The sequence below is a fragment of the Vulpes vulpes genome, chromosome X (assembly GCF_048418805.1).
Source record: "Vulpes vulpes isolate BD-2025 chromosome X, VulVul3, whole genome shotgun sequence".
NCBI classification, from domain to species: Eukaryota; Metazoa; Chordata; class Mammalia; order Carnivora; family Canidae; genus Vulpes; species Vulpes vulpes.
Window position 1 is genome coordinate 97,973,552 of NC_132796.1, and position 15,951 is coordinate 97,989,502.

Below are 15,951 nucleotides of genomic sequence, written 5' to 3' on the forward strand. Positions count from 1 at the left end.
AGAGAAGTCTAGGAGACAGGTCTTGTTTGTCTTTGTGCCCTCAATAGCCGATACAAGCTGGGGGATGGAGCTAAAAGATCCAATGTCTGCCCATTTAATGACTGATAGAAGGAAAAGAGAGAGGGGTGCTCCAAGCCTTCTGCCTCCTTTGCTGCCACTACAGTTCTGATCATGTGCGAATGTATTTCACTTCTTTCAGCTATAGGAGTCCCATCCCACCAGCCCAGTCCCCAAATGCTGGTACATCCTTGCAAGTCAATAGCAACAAGTCACTGTACCCCTGATGTGTCTGCCACAAGAAAGCTGGTGTTCAGAGGCCCAGCACACAGCCAAGGCCTCTGACACCACACATACCATTACTATTTGATTCCTCATAAGGCCTTCCAGATGCTTAAAAAGGCTCAGGACCATTCTGAACATCAGTCAACAAACAAATGGGGTCACGGATGGGGAAGCCCTTTGTGACCTGCAAAGCCCCACGTGAATGTAAGGGAGTTTTGCACTGTATTGCAAAAAGAACATTATTATAAAAAAAGAGAACATTCTGATTCTCTAACAGTTGTGGTTATTTGGATTTTGGCAAACAGGAGTTTACTGCATTATAAAATATGTGTTTTTTGGGAGGAGGTGGTGTCTGCACACGTTTGCGTTCAGTGATAAGACCCATAGATAGAAAGTTACCTGGCCAAAAGGCACAGAGTCATTTAGATCATGCAAAGCCAGTATGGCTCAGTTAACAAGAATTCCCTGGCTCTCTATCTTTTTCAATATGCTTTTATACAGGTGCTCTCATCGGATTCTCCCTATAACACTATGCCACTTTTAAGTCCTTCTGACTTAAGTTCAGTAAAATAAAGCACCCAGTGATCTCAGAGGAATCTACTTTTGAGACTTGTAGGCTCTGAGAACTTTGCCTGGGAGAAATTTTCAGGCAGAGAAAAACATTGTCTGTGTAGGTCCTGGCAGGGCACTCCATACACATGCCAACCTCACTCCATTCTCCATCCCCAGAGAGCAGCTCTACAAAGCCTCCATAATGACCTCCAGACCAAGAAGAAAGTTCTCTTTCAGTCATTCAATCAACAAACACGTTTTGAGTGCTTCCTCATCTGTGCCAAGCCTTCCTCTAAGGCCCTGGGGCTACGAAAATGAAGAAGCCTTCATCGTTCACCATTCCTCTCTCACCTCTCAAACATGTTTTGTGGCATCTTTTCCCCTTCAAAGGCTTGCCTCCATGTTCATTTTATTCTGCTGAGGGAAACCGGGGCAATTAGTTTTGAATCTAGTCTGGTTGTTCCATCTCTAATGGGGAAACGAAGGACTCCTTTGGAGAGAGAAGTGCTCAGAATATCAAATGGGGCTCTCAGACATGGAGCACAGGTGTCACAAACTCCAGAAGAGACATGGCTTATTTATTTATTTATTTATTTATTTATTTATTTATTTATTTATTTATTATTGGTCCACACACTTGACAAGTCAGCAGAAAAATCATGGGATCAGTGTTGTTTTGGAATAGAATTTTCACCTCAGGTTTTGTCAGAGCAGATGCTTTGGATCTGGAAGGCCTCTCTGCTAAGTCCATCTCATGCTGTCACCTTTCAGGGGGAAGTTACAGGGCTGTCTTATTGGTCGTCAGTATATGGCCATGTGTATCCTTGGTGGCAAAGCTCTGGTTAGTTAACTAGAACATTCAGGAAGAATGAATGGATTGCTGGATTTTGGAATTTTCTTGTTTAGTGAAGGTTAACTTCCAGCTCCTTTCTTGTTTACCTTCTTGGTGTGAAAAATCTTTCTAACGGGCATGAGCCCATTTCTTAAATTGTCACTAGAGTCTACTGAGCAACTTGATGGAACCTCTCTTTGTTGATCAGGCACCTCACAGGGAGTTGTCATCAATAGATCCCAAATCAGGGACTCCAAACCCATAAAATCCTGGGAGAGAGTCTATGAATTATATCTGTATCTCATAAAATCTAGTGAAACATATCTGCATGACACTGCAGAGGTTAACTACAACATCAAGTGTTGTTGGCTTTAGCTGTAGTTGAATGACCTCAGTGTGACTATCTTGGGCTGATCAGAAGTTCTGGCATAGTTTTATTTGTATAGGATACATTTTTGTTTTTTCACTTTTGAAGTTTTTCATTTATTTAATCATCTCTATACCCAATGTGGGGCTTGAACTCATGATCCTGAGGTCAAGAGCCCCACATTCTTCTGACTAAGCCAGCCAGGCATCCCATCTCTGATACATTTTTTAAGGGTTTTATTTATTTATTCCTGAGACACACAGAGAGGCAGAGACACACGGCAGAGGGAGAAGCAGACACCCTGCGGGGAGCCCAATGTGGGACTTGATCCCAGGGTCTTGGGATCACAACCTGAGCCAAAGGCAGATGCTCAACCACTGAGCCACCTAGGCATCCCTCTGATACATTTTTATTTTTAAAAAATATTTTATTTATTTATTCATGAGAATTTGACCTCTTTTTATTTTTTTATAAATTTATTTTTTATTGGTGTTCAATTTGCCAACATATAGCATAACACCCAGTGCTCATCCCATCAAGTGCCTCCCTCAGTGCCCGTCACCCAGTCACCCCAACCCCCTGCCCACCTCCCTTTCTACCACCCCTAGTTCATTTCCCACAGTTAGGAGTCTCTCATGTTCTGTCTCACTTTCTGATATTTCTCACTCATTTTTTCTCCTTTCCCAAGGACAAACATTATATGGTCTGATACATTTTTAAATGGCAAATTATTACTTGAAAATACATCCTGTTTAAGTAGATAAGTATTTTGAACACAGAGGGTTAAGAGCCCAGACTCTGGAACCAGACTGCCTGGATTCAGACCCCAACTTCAAAATTTATTAGCTAGGAATGGTCTATCCATACAATGGAATACTATTCAGCCATAAAAAGGAATGAAGTACTGATACATGTTACAATGCGGATGGACCTCAAAAACATGCTGGGGTGCCTGGCTCAAGACATGCTCAAAAACATGTTGGGGCACCTGGCTAGATCAGTTGATATAGCATAAGACAGTTGATCTCAGGGTCACGAGTTCAAGTTCTGCTTTGGGTGGGGAGCCTGCTTTAAAAAAAATATGCTGTGAAAGAAGCCAAAAACAAAAAGCCACAGATAAATGATTTTGCTCAAATGAAATATCCAGAATAGGTAAATCCATAGAAATATGAAGCAGATAGGAGGTTGCCAGAGGCTAGAGGTAGGGAACAAAGAGGAACAACTGCTTAACAGGTATGGAGTTTCATTTTGGGGTGATGAAAACCAACTAGGGAGAAATAATAGCACTTAGCTTATGAGATCGTTAAGAGTATTAAACACGTTACTATTTGTAAAATCTTCCAAACAGTGCCTGGTACATACTGAGCCATATATAACTGTGTTTAATGGGATCCACGAAGGGAGAGACGTAATCAAACCCTTGCAAGTAATAAGTTTGGTGATCCCTGGTGAAGATGAAAGAGGAAAAGTGCTCCATGTATTTTAGTGTATAGTCCAAGAGCCCGCTGTTTTCTAATTCTCAGTAGACATTGTTGGAAATTCTGAGTAGGAGGCACCACCCAGACCTATTCAGGAAGACCCTGGGTGGGAGGGTGCCTTGGAATTTGAATTTTAACAAGCTCCCCCCAGTGATTCTTATGTATATTAAAGTTTGAGAACATTTGGTGTGAGAGTTTAGGCTGAATGTATGTGACAGGCAGAACTCTGTTCTCTGGATTTTTCAAAAACTTAAATCCCAGGTCTCAACTTATTTTTTGATCATCTTGGGACTTTCTTCCCAAAATGGACAATTTTTCCTCTAGAGCCCCTTGCAGTTTAATGAGCAAGAACAAGGCACACAGGAATACATATAAACACACACGCCCGAAATAAGAATGGTATATTTACCAAGTTATCTATAGCAACAAAACTATGTGCTTACTCCATTCGGTGAATGTTGGAAGTGCTATGCTGGGCTGTGTGGAGGACACAGTAAAACGTGGCCCTTGCCTTCTGGATGCTGACAAACTCTTGCATACAAGATGGCTACTGAGAAGGCTGGGACATCATGTGAGTGCTGGATTTAAGAAGTGGTGGTAAGTGGGGAATGGGGGGTTGGAAAACTGCATGCTGGGCAATACTTGAGGGGACCCATGCCCCCATTGAACATTACTGTCAATCAATCCCCAAGTATTCATGGAGTGCTGTCTGCTCAAACACTGCCAGGCATTGTGGGGGGCGGGGGATGCTGCTTTCTGTGGCAAAGTGCCTGCCCTCGGATGGGGGTGTGTGTGTAGAACTAAGTCACACAGCACAGAAAATCACTAAGTGCTAAGCAGTACTTACCAGGCAAAAGCCTTCAGAGACAGCTCCGTGGAAGTGGGGCTTGAAGTATTTGGCCAGGTGGAACAGAACTCAAGTGTAGGCAAATGGAGAGGAGTGAGCATAGAGATGTGTAAGTTCAAAAGGGTATCTCCGTCCCATGCCAACATCTCTGAGCCTACATAGAATTACCACCATAGCCAGAGGAAGTGGAATTGAGTGAGCCCCCATAGAATGTGCGCTACTGAACTGGGTGCTATTCTCAATATTCTTTAGCTTCTTTGGGGGAAGAGAGAATAGTTTTGCTGAAAGGTCTTGCTAAATTTTATTCCATTCCCCTTGCCAAAAATACACCTTTTTTTTCTTTATGTTTGGGTTGTGCTTTTTTCCCCAGGCTTGAATTAAGCAGGTGCTCCCAAGTTCTGGACTCAAAAAACTCCTTGTGCTTGGGGTGCCTGGCTGGCTCGATAGGTAGAATGTGCAACTCTCCATCTCAGGGTAGCAAGTTCAAGTGCTGCATTGGGCATGGAGCCTACTTAAAGTAAATATTAAAAAAATAAATAAAAAATAAAAACTCTCGTGCTTAAAAAAAAAAAAAAAAAAACCTACTGCAGGGTATCCACTAGGTGCCAGGCACTGTTCTAAGTGCTTAACATCCAAGAACTCATCTGATCTCTGTAATATTTTCGGGAAGTATTTATTAGCCCCCATTTTATAAGTGAGAAAACTGAGGCTCAGATAGAAATTAAGGGTCTAAAGTAACATCACTAGGAAATGGCAGGGCCAGGATTCCAACCATGTCTGTCTAACTTTAGAGACCATGTGTCAGCGCTAAATGGGAAGAGAAAGACTAAAGGAAGCTAACACTCAGAATTGAGTCTTTATCGGGCAAGAAGAGAAGCCAGGTCTGGGCCTCAGTTTCCCCACTATGGAATAAGAGGATTAGATTAAATCATCCATCCATTCATTCACTGACAAATTACTTGTAGAAGGCCTACCCCATGCCATAGTAAGAGATTTTGGCAGGAGAGAAAGGAGGCTGTGATAGACAGTTGAGAAATATTGGGTCCCTTTATCCAAGGAAGTGGGAATATTGTTGGAGAGTCAGCAGGCAGACTGTAGAAGTGCTTAATAAAGAGCCAAGCTCAGTCTGTTGGGGGAAACCCCCAGGAGCAGTTAACTTCCATGGGGAGGGAGTGGGGGCCAGGGAAAATGCATGGAAGAACCAGCTTGAGTAATGGTTGAATGAGATTTAAACAAGCCCAGAAGGGCATAGAAAATGCTGAAGGAGCAGTCAAGAAAGCGCTTATCTTGTCTGAGGAATGGTGAGAGGGCTGGTTTGGTGGGAACAGAGGCTTTGTGAGGGACATGGATGAGAAGGAGGCTGGAACAAGATCAGGAAGGGCCATGGAAGCTAGGTGAAGGCTTATGGAGTTGATTTTGTTGGCAGTGGGCAGCCACCGCCACTTTTCCAAGAGGCAGATGATATCTTAGTTTCTTCCACCTCTAACACTGTCTGTTTGATTAAAAACCTTGTTAAGTGCCTAGGAGTCTTAGGGAAGCAGGGAGGCTTGACCCCGAGAGGCCTCTGGGGTGATTTTAGCCCCCTTCCTCATTTTCCCCCCTTTGGCTATAAAATCCAGAAAGGCTGTTAGTTGTTTACAGAGTTAAGTTTAACCAGACATGCTGTCTCCCCATCTAGACCTAGGGCTCTTAGGGGGCAGAGAATAGGCTTTCCTCAGCGTGCAGTGGGCTGTTGGAATGCTTCTCCAGCAGCAACCTGCTGCAGTAGAGTTTGTGCATGTGAGATATATGAAGAGTGAACAGGGTCAAGGACTTCTCCCCCACGGCCCTTCCCAGGACATAAAGGGAAACACTACCCAGCACATAGTGTATGTAACTCTCGGTCAGCCCTGCTAATCTAGTACCATCCTCACTCTTTCTTTTCTGAACTTGCAAGGCTCTTTCTGTACCCTTCTCTCCCCTAGTCTGCTTTCAACTGAGGTGGCTTAAAATGAGCCCTTTGACAGTCCTGAAACTGAGTTCCAAATCTGACTTCACGTTCAACTGACTGGGGCGGGCAGGGGACAAAGAGATGACCAGAAGCTTCAAATTCGTTTCCTTCTGACACTCTAACGAATCTAAACCACTGAAATTGTTGTCATTGTTGTTGCTGTCCTTGTCACAGGACTGGGCTGTTTTACCAGAGACACAAGGAAGGCCTCTGATTTCAGAACAAAGCAGAGAATTGAAGCACTTATCCTATGAATTAAGTCAGAGGTTGGTTTGAGGTCTAAATTACCCCAGGGAACCCCAAATGCCCTGTTTTGTCTGGTTGGTTTCAGGAGGGCAGAGCCCAGGCCTATGTCACCCCTAGATTTCTGCTCTAGAGAGGCTGGTGATGCGGATGCTGATAATAGTAACACTTGCTTGAGTCCAGTAGTTTATGGTGCACAAAATTCTTTCCCATACACTATCACATTGTATGCTCAGGGGTGTGCTTGTGAGAGAGGCGGGGCAGACACATTGATTTCCATATTTTAGAATTGAGAGGAAGACCCACAACATAGTATTTGGCATTGAGCTAGCACTACTCCAATGTTGGGTCTTGCTTGAGGTCCTACTGCTAGCCATCAACAAGACAGAACTAAGATTTGGTTCTCAGAACTCTCTAAACAGTCCTCTTTCCGTTACACCACGCTGACTCTCTGAGAGTCCAGGCCAGTAGCTGTTATTGATGGAAGAAACAATTATTTAAAAATCTGCATGAAAAGGAACATTTTGGCATGACATGGGGGTGCTATGCCATGTTGAAAAGAACTCTGGATGTGGGGTCAGGATTGCTGGGGTTGAGTCCTGGTTCAGGAACTCACTAGCTATGTGACTTAATTTTATTTTTAAAAAATTTTATTTATTTATTCATGAGAGACACACAGAGAGAGACACAGGCAGAGGGAGAAGCAGGCTCCATGCAGGGAGTCTGATGTGGGACTTGATCCTGGGCCTCCAGGATCACAACTTGGGCCGAATGCGGCGCTAAACCACTGAGCCCCCCAGGCTGCCCCACCATATGACTTAAGCCACTCATAGATGCTCATAGACTCAGTTTTCTCAATTACAAAATCGAGAGTTGTAGTGAGAAACAAATGAAATAACACAAGTGGAAGGGCTTTGTAGACCCCGACATTGTACAAAGGTATTACTATGATGGTGTTGTGGTTCTAGCCTCAAATAAAATAATCATTAATCTCTACTCTTTACAAGGTTTCCCACAGCTCTCCCTACCCTGCTCCTTGATTTCCCATCACCTCCCATAGGCAGGAAGTGTGGCCCCCAACAGGAAGGGCTCAGAGAAGCTAGAGCTTGAGCCAGGAAATAACCATCTTGCCCCAATCTTCATTTCACCAGATAAATGATGCAGCCAAATGGTGAGATACAGATGAATGGGGAACAGAGGTGTCCAGAATCCATTTCAGCCTCAAAGCAAAGAAAAAAGAAGCCCCAGGGCCCCAAGACCCTTAAGAGAAGTGGAAATTTAGTAATTACCAGATGAATTAAAATCAGCAAAGACAGCCAATTTAAATCAAAGCAGAATCGGTGGGGCCTGCATTATTAGGCCCAATAGAGGTGATACCTCAGACCTTAATAATACCTTTAGAATTTGTATGTTGATTAGTTTAAAGGAATATTTTTCAAATTTTCACTTTCCCTTGGTGCAACTTAGGTCAAACATTTTTTAAAGTGTGTGTGTGTTGGGGGGCGGAGTATGTACAGGAGGGTGGGAATGACCAAATAAGACAGCTAGGGAAGAAGTTCCCAAAGCAAAGCAGGCAAAATGGCAAGTGATATGTTCACGTTGCTGGCAGTACATTTTGAGGCTGTTGAGGACAATCCATAGGGGTCACAGAACACCAGGCCTTAGACAACAGAAAAGCCACTGCTACCTTTGTGCCTTACCCTCCTCCACAATACTCCTCCTTTAAACCAGGTGAGGGAGACATACCCGGCAAGTCTCACCTGCCATCTCTAAAGTCCTTTCAACAGAAAGAAGACACCCCATAGCTTAGAGATGGAACCTCTTTGGGCCTGGGACAAAGGAGGGGGGCAGGGAGGAGGAGGAGGAGGAAGACATTAATCCGTCAGGGCTTCCTTCTAGTCCAAATGACCCTCTGGCTTCCTTAGTATAGATAAATATATAATAAATAATATCAATATATCTGCACATAAAGATTTTTTTTTTTCAAATTCCTGCTATTCATTTTACATTCCGTGTTTACAAAGCCCTGAACCCTCCAGGAACTGCTGGGCACCTCCCCGAATACCCTCTAGGCTGAGGCGATGCCTTTGAAGTCCCAACCACGGGTTCAGGGTTGGAGCTGCTAAGAAACACCTTAATACTGAAAGCAAGTCTGCCGTTAGCTTCAGCTCCTTCGAAAGCTACTCTCCTCCTCGGAGTTAATGTAAAGTCATCAGAGTTCCAATGTGGACCGCAGGCTTCTCAGCTCTTCAGTCCTGGGGTTGGCAGGATGGCCTGGGATGTAAACACATATGAGGATTTATTCCTTTGGCCAGGCGGGGAGTCATTAGGGTAAAGGGTAAGGGTCAAGGGGGCTCGGTTTGGTGACTGAGGAGCCTGGGAGGGTGGGGGGACGGGCAGAAGCCAAGAGTTTTCCTCCAGCCAGGTTTTCCGCCCCAAGTCGTGCAGGCTTCCCCATTTACAGACCTTTCATCCCCCTCCTCCTCCCTCCTCCCTCCTCCCTCGGGCCTCTCGCTCCAGGCACCCCCCCCCCCACAAAGGTGCCTCCACGCCCAGGCCAGGGGCTATCCTTTGAAGGCAGCCCAGGGGGTTTGCAGCACCGAAGGTTGCCACGAAGGGTGGGCCGCTCGGGAGACGCGAGGCAAGGCAGCGAGCCCCGGCATTTCCCCTTCCCCGGCACCTGTCCCACTTCGGCGCCGGGGCTGGGGCTGCGCCCGCAGGCGGCCTCGGTGCACGAGCGCCAGAGCCTTGCACCGAGGTCGCCCGGGTTAGGGAAGTGGGGGGCCGGGGAAGGGGCGGGGCGTCCGGCGGGCGCGCGCCGCCCCTTGCATGCAAGACCCCACGCCCCCCCATATACGGAGGCTAAACGGAGATAGAGAGTCACACATAAAGCACGAGCGAAAACGCTCGCTCTCCGACCCCGAGCGGCGTTGCTCTCCGCCCCCCCTTCCTGGAGCTGGGGGCTGGCCGGGGAAGGTGGCTCCGTTCTTCCCTCGTGGCCAGTGCGGGGTCTGTGGCTGCCCGGAGAGGTTCCGGCTTCCCCGGGGCTGGCAGGGGGAGCCCCGAGAACTGCAGGCCCGCCCCCCCTTCCTCCTCCTCCTCCTTCCCCTCCTCCCCCACGTGTCCTCCCGGAGCTCAGAGGCCTGATCCCAGCACCCCCCCCCTGCCACCTCCCTCCTCCTCTCGCTTCGCCCGCTTCCCCGGCGGCGTGGAGAAGAGCAAAGTTGCGACAGCGGCCGGGGGGCTCTGCCCAGGTGAAGGGGCGCCGTGGGGGGTGGGGGATGGCGCGGCCCTGCGGCGGGGGCGGAGGGAAGATAAAGAAACTTGCTTTCCGCGGCCCCCACCCCGCGCGGGTTCAGATCTTGCGTGGACCGAGCCCTCGTGGCGAGACGCGGCAACGCCGCTGGGACCGAGGCCGGCACCGGGACCCAGACCCGGACCGCGCGCCTGGGCCGGCTCGGCGGGCGCAGGCAGCGGGCCAGGCCGGCACCCAGGCAAGGGCGGGGTGGGTGGCCGTACACTGGACCGAACCAGAGACTCCAGTGGCCTGGGCGCGGGCCGAACCCGGACCGGGCCGAGTTGGGTGGCGAAGTAGGACGTGGATTCGGGGGCGGGGCGCGGCGGGAGGGGGAAACCAGGCCCCGCCGGACTGGCCTGGGCGTGGGGGCGGGGGGCGAGTTCGGGGCACTTGCTGGGCTCGGGACCGAGCGGTAGGGCGGGGCGGCGCTAGGGGCTGGGCCGGACCCGCGGGGAGAGGGCGAAGGGGGGAGCCGGGGGTGGAGTAGGGGCGTGGAGTTGCGAGCGGGGTCTGGCCTCGGCCGGGGGCGAAGGTAGATCCGCGGGGCCGACAGCGGAGGGAGGGAGGCCCGCAGCAGCGCGGCGGCGGCGAAGGCCAGCTTCCGCGGAGTTTGTGCCCGGGCTTCCCGGGCTCCGGCCGCCTCACGCGCACAAATGGGGCTAGGGGACTGACTGGTAAGCAACTACGAGTGTTAGACGGTGTTTGGCGGCGATTCCGGGAAAAGCAAGGAAAGACACCGTCTGCATTTATGCCGCACCCCCCACCCACCTCTTAGCATCTGGATTTTGCTCTCAGGGGGCCGCGGACCCTCCTTACCACAACCCTTTCACTCTCCTGCACTCCCACCGGCTCCCCCCACTTCCTAGGCCATCTGACTCCCCTAGGGGTGTGTGTTTGAGGGTGGACGACGGCGTGGCGGGGGCGGCAGTATACTCTCCCTCCCGCGGCAGCAGCCTAGTTCGTATCTTATTCCTATATGTAGCGTCGCTTCGAGTCGTGTGGACATTTGGGTTAAGATAACGTACCCCCATTCCCCCCTCAAGCGATTTGATGGCTTCCAAGGAAAGGGAGGAATCCCTGGGTTTCCACGCCTACAGCGAGGTTTGAGGATTGAGATTCACCCCCAGCTCACTTCCACTACCAACCCCACTTTCCTTGTAAGCCATTTCCCGGGGGATCTGAACTTTGGGGGGCGGTATTAATGTGCTTCTCTATCTCTACACAGGGTCGGCGTGGCCAAGGACGGCTAGTCTCTGAGGGAAAGTAGCCACCAATCCAACTTGGGTCGCCCCCACTATTACTTCGGTGAGGGGGGCAACGCTAAGGAGATACTGGTGGGTAGCGACCCAGTATAAAGGAGGGGGCTGGGTAGTCGCCCCCGGAGGGACTCCGTTTCTTGTGAGGTAGGAAGAAGCGAGCCCAGGCTTCAGGGGAGGGGTTCTGGAGAGGGGCATGGGGGGTGGCGACGACGGGGGCGGGGAAGAAGGGGGAGTCACGCCCTGCCAGCAAGGGGGCTTCCCTCAGGCCCCTGGGAGAAGGGGACTGAATGTGTCTGTTTTGTGCTGCCCGACAGGGGAGATCTGGGGTCTCTGGATTTGCACATTGGATCGGGCACCAGTGGCCTGAGAAAGTCAGGTCGGGGCATACGGTGGGGAGGCTTGGGGGAAAGAAACAGAAACCCCTGGCCTTGGCGCCCTGATCTTTTCCTTTCCTCAATCTTCTCATTTGAGGGACATTGAGGGCTGGGGGCGTGGGGCTCTTGCAGCCCCTAGGATTGAGCGCCTCCGCCTCTCCTGGGAGTCTAGCTTTTTGCCCGGCTTGCTGCAGCCACTGCTGCTGCCTCCCTCTCCGGAATCCGCTTGGTCCTCGCAGCGATCCCCTCCTCCTCCCCTCCCCTCCCAGTGTCACCGGGGCTGCTTGGCTCTGCCCCCTTCGCCGCCGCTTGCTCCCTGCTTTCGTCCCTCCCTCTCTCGCTCGCTCCCTCCCTTCGCCTCCACCTCCCCATTCCTCCCCCCCGACAGGTGGCATTCTGGGAGTTGTAGTCCCGCGGAGCGGCGGCTGGCGCCGCCCGCGAACCCCGTCGGACTCCACTTCCCGTCGAGCCCTGCGACCGGCACCCACTCCACCAGGCTTCGCTCGCACACACAGACACACACACACACCGCTCTCCCCCTCACTCTTTCGCTTGCCGCGGCTGCTGCCAGTGTGTGGCTCTGTCTCTCCTCCGCTTTGCCGAGCCCTCCCTTCTTCCTCTCAGTTCCTAGAGTCCGACCGCCGCCGCCGCCGAGAGAGAGGAGAAGGAGGTCGGTGGCGATAAGGGGCGGAAGGGGGGCATCAGATCGGGGCAGTATTAGGCGGGTGGAGGCTCAGAGTGGGTGAGAGGGAGCCCGGGTGGCGGCCTGAGCCTCCCCGCGGAGCCGACCCGGGAACAGGTGCGTCTTTTTTTTCTCTCCCCCAACCCCTCCACCCCTTTTGACTCCCCGGCTTTTTCGTATCCCCCCACCCGCTTCTTTCTATCTTAAGCCTTTCCTCAACCCAGTCCCTTCTTCGCCCCGCGGCCGCTCCGCTTGCCCCCCGGGGGCGCCGTCCTCTTCGTGTCCCCGGACGTAGCGCTCCCTGGAGCTCGCTCTGCCCTCGCCCCTCCCTTCGGGACAGCTCCCCTCCACTTCCACCTTCGTACCCCATCCCTGCCTTACCCTACCCCCTCCTCACCCCCTTCTCCCTTAGCCAGGTGAGACTTGTTCGCCACGATCTGAGAGTCTTCTTCCTGGCTGGGCGGGGGTCTCCATGGAAACGGGGGTCGGGTTGATCCTGGGGGGGAACCATTGGAATTACCCCACTCCTCAGAAAGGGAGGTGGAGGCTACGGTCTTGTTAACTACCTGGCCCTAACAACACCCCCCCCCCCATCCAAGGATCCAGTGATCCGAAGGGAGGCTGGCCAGGAGGGCAGGGCGAGAAAGGGCTTGTTTTTTGGGGGGGGCGGCTGTCCGTGATGAAGTCTTGAAGAGACCTGGAGAAAATACCCTCCAACCTCTGAGGGGAGGTGCGACGGTTGCTCTTCAGGGCTGCTTTCTCCTCAGTGTTGGGGTGCGGGAACCATAGGGTAAGGGGTACCCCTAGGTGGCGGCGGGGCCTGGGTTCGGGAGTGGGAGTGCTGTGATGGGGGCAGGGGCAATTATCCGAGTCCCTGGAAAAAAGGCGGGGGATGACTTCGGAGCACCCTGGCTCCGCTGCCCTCGCTGTAGGGGCGGGGGCCGCCGGGCCGGGCGCGGCGGGGAGGGGGCTTAAATTGAAGGAGGATGAGATGGGGGCAATTCATACTAGCCCCGGCAAGCCAGGGGGAGATCCGGCGTTCAAGCTCTCCACCCGCTCCGCGCCAGGCCTGAGGCAAGGGGTCTGAGAGCGAAGCCGAGGGGTGGAAGGAGGGAGGCTCCGGTTACGGGGCCGGGTTTCGGGATCAGGGGCAATCCCTCAGCCCTTGAAGGAGGGAGAGGGATGGCCGCGAACCCCAGGGCTCCCCACCCCGGGTCCTAAGGGGCGTGAGGAACAGACAGCAGGCCCAGCGGAGCTGGATTCGAACGGATCACGGCTGGGAAGTGGGGGGGGCTCACTGGTGGGCTTCGGGGGGAGCAGTCCGGCGGCGGGGCGGGCGGGCGGGGCGTGGGGCTCCGGCGGGCGGCGGGGCGGGGCCGGGGCGGCGCTGCTGCCGCCGCCGCCGCTGCCGCCGCCGCTGCTGCTCCTGCTGGGGCCGCCGCAGCCGTTGCTGCCGCCGCCGCCGCCGCTTCTGGGCGGGGAACGGAGGCCAAAGGGAGTCCCGTGCCGGGGCAGAGGGCGCAGGCGGTGCGTGGTGGGGAGGGGGCCGGCCTGGGGGCGGGGGCAGGCGGGGGGTGGAGCCCCCGACGGGGGGCGGTACGAGCCCGGACGACGACGACGAAGAGCCCCGGGGGCCGGGTGCATGGAGGACGAGGTGCTGGGAGAAGGAAGGGGGGGGTGGGTCCCGCGACGGGCCTCGTGGGCTTGGCTCCTTGAGGTTCTGCTTCGGGACAGAGCCCTGCAGGGGCGCCCAGAGGCCCGGAAAGGGACAGGGAGGTGAATTGGACGGTGGAGGGGGCCCTCCTCGCCGGGGTCCCGCTGAGGGGAAGGCTGGGCCAGAGGGACGTCCGGGGTAGGGCTGGGAGGAGCCGACCGCACCTCGGCTGGGGATTTCGTGTTATGGAGGGGCGGGAGATTTTTGTAGGGAAAGATGTGGTCGAGGGGAAAGGCGAGAGGGAAGCACACCGCAAGCCGGGAGGCCAACAGCCCAGGCCATTGGAGGTGCCCTTCTATTCCGCCCGCACCTTCCCCCTCCCCCAGGGCCAGCACTATGTTTTTGTTTTATTGTTTTGAAATTTTCAGTGTTGGCTGTAGGAAGCTGTCGATGTGGTGATACTTATTCATTATTGGTGTCTCCTAGAGTAGACAGTAAGGACAGGCATCGCTTGGCGAGGATGCGACTAGCTCGGGGGGTTTAGGGGCTCTTTACGCGAGAGCGGAAAGGGGGCTTGCTAACTTCGTGCGAGAGCTGAATACTCTCAAGGCAGTTTGGAGATTGTCCCCGTCGCACAGAGGTGGAGTACAATTGCAAAAATCTTTGATGAGGCTTCTGGGGGTGCAGTTGTACGTTAGTGTTATCCTGGTTGGCCACATGGCTCTTTCAACTTAGAAGGGGATTTCTCAAAGTCTGGCCCCTGACAAACGTTGGGGAAATGAACAGGGGACGCATTTGGTGTTGGAAGTGGACTAGGTTTATAATAAAATCCCAAGGTTGGAAGGGACTTTAAAGGTCACCTCGTTCTCTGTTTACCTGACCTGTCCTTGAATGTTGGGATAGAGGGAGCTTTATTTTGGGGGAGATGGAGCAGAGTTTAGGGGTACTCAAATTGGATGGCCATGTCAGCATGTGGTACTAAAGAAATTTGGAGGATCCCACTGGGGATTAAATGGGATAACCCAATCCCCGAAATCACCCAGAGGCTCCAAATAGAAGCAAAAGTTTGGGGGAGGAACCTGTAAAATTTTTTATGGAAAATCAAAGTTAGTAAGAAGGACTAGGGGAGCTAGCAGGAGCAGGGGACTTAGTGACTCAAGTTAAGAGAATCTGAAGGTTGATAGAGTTTAAGAGGGACATGGTCGTTTTGGTTTGCGTAAGCCGCTATGTGGCTATTGATAGGCAGACTCATCTTTTGATAAAGCAACTGAGGCAGCCACCTTTGGGATAGTTGGGAAGGATAAGAGGCACAGGCCATTGGGCACAGAGCCTTACTCAAATTGACTTTAAGAGGGCTGACCCTGTTACCAGCTATGAAGCAAGGGTAGGTTTCTTTCTATTCTGGTTCCCCGGTGTCTTGGAGGAGGAGGTTAAGGAGGACTGTTTCTTTAGAATAGGCCATAAGGAAAATACAGCAAATTATTGGGATAGAGCAGAAGAAAGCTAAGTCCCTGGCGAGTTCTGTTGTTGGAGTCTGAATTGGGCAGAATGGAGGGGAGTTCCAGAGGAAATGGTGGCAGCAGCAAGGACACACAGCGATCTGGCTGTTTTGATGACCTAGAGCTGGTAAGGCATAAACTCCCTGTGGCCTAGACTTTTTGGGGAAGCAAAAGGGTTTCCTTCAGGGGTCTGTTTGCTTTATTCATGCTGTAGTTCACTACATAGGAAAAAAAAAGTTTAGTACAGGTGCCAGAGAACCTCACATGATGAGTTTGGATTATGGGTTTCAGAGAGGGGCTTCTTTTAGGGGAACAGAATTATGGGAGAAAAGGACTTGAATACTAGAAAGAAGGAAGACAAAAGGAAAAGTCAAGAGGAGGTTGTTTAGGCAGTGAAGGGGGAAGAAAAGTGATCATCACTGGCTTCATGTTAGGGCCAACTAAGGAAAAAGTGGAACCCTGAAATTTCCAGGCTAAGGTTTTCCAAAGTAAAAAGCTTGAAGAACCTTGAAGGCTCTTTACACTTTCATGCTAGAATCACTAAGGTTGGTGCAAGACAGAGGACGATCTTGAGTAAAAATAGGGTTGGAGAGA

General features: G+C 51.9%; 1 protein-coding gene across 19 annotated transcripts in view; it reads left to right on the forward strand.

Moving 5' to 3' along the window:
• The first annotated feature begins 9,400 nt into the window (after positions 1-9,400).
• BCORL1 (BCL6 corepressor like 1) overlaps positions 9,401-15,951 on the forward strand; it is a 64,459-nt gene continuing 57,908 nt past the window's right edge. For 2 of the 19 annotated variants that reach the window (XM_072744115.1, XM_072744106.1), the window contains exons 1-2: positions 10,424-10,563; positions 11,115-11,292. The gene's annotated coding sequence lies outside the window, so the exon portion shown is untranslated. Of the gene's footprint in view, positions 9,846-10,382; positions 10,564-11,114; positions 11,293-12,008; positions 12,322-13,593; positions 13,732-13,799; positions 13,859-15,951 lie in introns of those variants that run through there. The other 17 variants (XM_072744116.1, XM_072744105.1, XM_072744112.1 and 14 more) reach the window with 15 other exon arrangements.